The sequence below is a fragment of the Chiloscyllium plagiosum genome, unplaced genomic scaffold (genome assembly GCF_004010195.1).
Source record: "Chiloscyllium plagiosum isolate BGI_BamShark_2017 unplaced genomic scaffold, ASM401019v2 scaf_13024, whole genome shotgun sequence".
Taxonomy (NCBI): Eukaryota; Metazoa; Chordata; class Chondrichthyes; order Orectolobiformes; family Hemiscylliidae; genus Chiloscyllium; species Chiloscyllium plagiosum.
This window is the reverse complement of record NW_025213262.1, coordinates 25,300-29,113: the sequence shown is the minus strand read 5'-3', so window position 1 is coordinate 29,113 and position 3,814 is coordinate 25,300. Positions and strand designations below refer to the sequence as shown.

The 3,814-nt window shown below is 42.7% G+C and overlaps 1 non-coding gene across 1 annotated transcript; it reads right to left on the bottom strand.

Moving 5' to 3' along the window:
- Positions 1-3,423: 3,423 nt before the first annotated feature.
- On the bottom strand, positions 3,424-3,495 carry trnah-gug. Its single transcript has one exon. It is a non-coding gene; the product is annotated as a tRNA-His (tRNA).
- Positions 3,496-3,814: the final 319 nt, after the last annotated feature.

The window sequence follows — 3,814 nt, the reverse complement described above, 5'->3', positions numbered from 1 at the left end:
ATTGACCTCGTCCTTGGAAGGAATACCTGTCATTGATTCATTCCGAGTCGGAACTGTCTCAGAATGAACCAGCTAACATGAAATTCCCGTCACATTCACACGCACATTTAGTCTTGACGCATAATTTCTTCAGACAGTTTCTCTCTCACGTGAAGACTTATATATGGAGAGAGAAGTGAAGGTGATGTTTTAGCTCGAAGGTCTTTCTCACATGGCTGAACCTGAACTGGGTAAAATTCCCGGAAATGCAGTTTTGTTTGTTTAATTTTATTAATTTTGCTGCAACTTCACTCTGTTCATTGCAATGATCGGAAGTGAATTGGATTTATGTGATTGGAACGTTAAATGTTGCATTCAATTTTGCTCCGAATTTATTTCAGCTTAAAGAAAATACTGATGAGAAAAGCATAAGGTTAAACTACAAAACAAGATGCCAGTTTTAATGCTCAGTTACTTTGGCAGATTTCAGTGGTTGTCAAATGAACCCAACATCATGGTGATTGTCCTCATATCTTTAAGCCATGGGATGAAAGCAGGAAATCGACCTCCAAGAGACGGGTCACTTCCAAAACATCATGGAATAGCTTTCCTTGACAATATACAAAATCTGGTCAGTTTCATTTATAATGCTTCATGTGGAACATTATTAGAAATCTTTCAAAACTCTGAGGTTTTTTTTTTTCTGAATCTTACTCAGCTGCATCCGTTTCCGATATTTCTTTGCATCTGAAGTCGTCCAAATTAGACATTGTTTCCTCGCACCTTCTACCCCCCACACCCCACTTTTACACTTTTACCTGTCCACAGACTGTCTCTCTCCTGGTGAAACTCACTGCTTGTGTGTCTTTAAATGTGCCTTTCCAAGTATTTTGGAAACGGATTCTCTGAGTGAGAGAAATTGTGCTCCCATCATTTCTTTGTCCTACATCGCTGGTTTTGAAAGCCTGACGTTCAGAAATATACGAACTTGAAAGAGTGAATTTACCACCTATTTACTCTCTCCAAACCTAAAATACTCGGGAAAACTTCCATTCGGTTTTCCTTGGTTCAGTGTCACATTTTTCAACACACAAATAAATAAAATTCCATCCCCACTAAATGCCGTCAGCATCGTCTCCAATGTCTTAGCAGCCCAGTAAACGCTGGTAGTGTCCTCTGTGATAGAATCACAGATTCCCTACAAGGCAGAAAGTACAGTTCTGCCAAAGATTCCCTACAAGGCAGAAAGTACAGTTCTGCCAATCGAGTCTGTAGGGACACTCTGAACAGCACCTCAACCACATCTAGCTCCCGTCTCTATCCCCGCAGGCCCCTGGCTTGTGATTTCAAATAAACCTGCTGGAATAAACCTGGCATCGTGTGACTGCTGACCTTATCGTTGTGTTACCCATGGCTAACTCACTTAACTTACTGAATTAAATCACTGGACACATCAGCGCAATTTAACATGACCAGTCTACCTAACCTACAGACTTAACAGCAGTTCGAACCACTGAGCAAATGTACCATCACATTGAACATTATCTGTATCATTTACACACTGGTAACTCAGCCGAGTGAAAGCAAGCTGCGCCCATCAACCGGAATTCAATTCACTCAAACGCGGTTCTGCGCTGTACAACCTCATTAGTACTGCTGGAAATGTTTCTGCACTCAGTTCTGAATGGGTTTACTCTGTTTTCTTCCTCAGATTCCTGCTTTAAATAAACACATTAGTCAGGAACAACTCTATATAATGGTTTCATTGCAACACAAACACAATGTGCAGTTTGCTGAAGTTACGTGTTTGCACTTTCACTGACACTCTCTCTCCCCAGGAGCTGCAGTCCTTCCCCAGCTGATTCAGACAGCACTGTCTTTCCTGTGACATATCCAATTGAGAATGGAAGGCCAAGCATGAGGGACACTAACCACGATACTATGGAGGACAACATCGAAGGAGGCCCTTCAGCCCGTTGTGGCCGCACTTCTCCAACGCAACTGCTTAACGACCTGAATGAAGTCTTCCATTGTTTATCCCATAGTCTTATATGTTTTGGCATCGCAAATTAACATCTCAATTTTTTTTCAGGTTGGAAGGGTTTCCACATCTCTGAGCCTTTCCGCACATCTACTCAAAACTTTCTGCCTTTTCCCGAAATCTCTTGGCCTCAGTGTTCGATCCCTCCATCAATAACAAAACGCTTCTTTCAGTCTATCTTATCCATATCCCTCATTATTTTGTACATTTCAGTCGTGTCTTCTCCAATCTACTCTGCTCGGTGACAAACTACCCCAGTCTGTCCAATCTCTCCTCATAACTGAAACTTTTCAGCCCAGACAATATCCCATTGAATCTGTCCTGCAACGTTCCAATTGCGATCACATCACTGCTATACTGTGAATTGCAGAACTGCACACAGTAATCTAGCTAGAGCCGAATTAACTTTTTTTTTTCCTATTCTGTTGCAGTATGAGGGCGTCGCTGACTCGGCAGTTTTGATTGAGATCCCGAATTGCACAGCGGGCAGTTGAGACTCAACCGTATTGCAGTGAGTCTGGAGTCACCTGGAGGCGCGAACAGGTAAGAATAGCATTTTCCTTCCTCAAAGGACGTCAGTAAACCCGATGGTTTTGTTTTTTCAACAATTGACCATGGATTTATAGGTGTTATTAGATTCGTAATTCCAGATATTTATTGAATCTCAATTCTAACACCTGGCATGGTTGGAGTCAAACCTGGGTCCCTGGTTCATTTGCATGGTGTCTGAGTTAACAGTCCAATGGTAATAGAGCTCAGCCATTGCAGAAAACCCGTGAAACTAATCTTTCTCAATGACGTCGCTTTTCCTCGATATTGTAATGTATCATTTTCCTGAGCTTGACCCCCAATAATCGCAAGTCCCGATCAGTAAAAGCTGCTACCTGAGGATTGGCCTCACATCAGCGGTAACCAAATGGATCAACTGGTCTGCAGGTCCCTATGGTGGGGTTGGGGCACGTTCACCCAGCAACAGTGACCGCAGCAGCACGGAGTGAACAATATCAAAGTGAGAGTCAGTGTTAGATTCATAAGTGCCTTAATGAAATAGGAAATGAATCCACAACCACATGATGAAAGACCAGCGCTCCAAAAACTAGTGCTTAGTTAAACTAGGTAGACTCTAACCTTGTATTGTGTGATTTTTAACGTTGTACACCATAGTCCAACACCGGCATCTCTAAATTAATGAAATGGGGATGTGGAACGGCAAGTTCAGTTCGTGATCGAAGGAGGGAGAGAAATCTCTGAGAACGGGTGGATTTGAATTCTGACATATAAAACACAGAGATGCGAGTAAGCAGAATTTGAAGGGGAAAGATCATCACTTTGGAGAAAATTACCATGTTCAAACCACTGATTCCTTTGTGTTTCACAAAAGCTGGGGCTGATCGAGCAATCACTGCCGTGACTCGGATTCGAACCGAGGTTGCTGCGACCACAACGCAGAGTACTAACCACTATACGATCACGGCATTCCACAGCCACGCACAGTGACAGGGTGCAATAAGTACAGTATCATAGGAAATGTTAGGCAGCGTACCAAAAGCACAATATCAGTGCTTAGCGAACAGTGGCAGATCTGTGGGAACTCAGAATGGGCTGACCGTTTAATATCTGTTCTCACAGAGGCTGTAGTGATTCCATCATTAATATGCTGAAGGCTGAGATAAATAGATTTCTCCACAACATCAAAAACTCCGGGAAAAGTGCAGGTGTGGCTGAAATGTATGCTTCAAAAGTAATGCAGTTTAACATCGGCTATTTCACCAGTTTCCCCCCACAAGGCAGTAA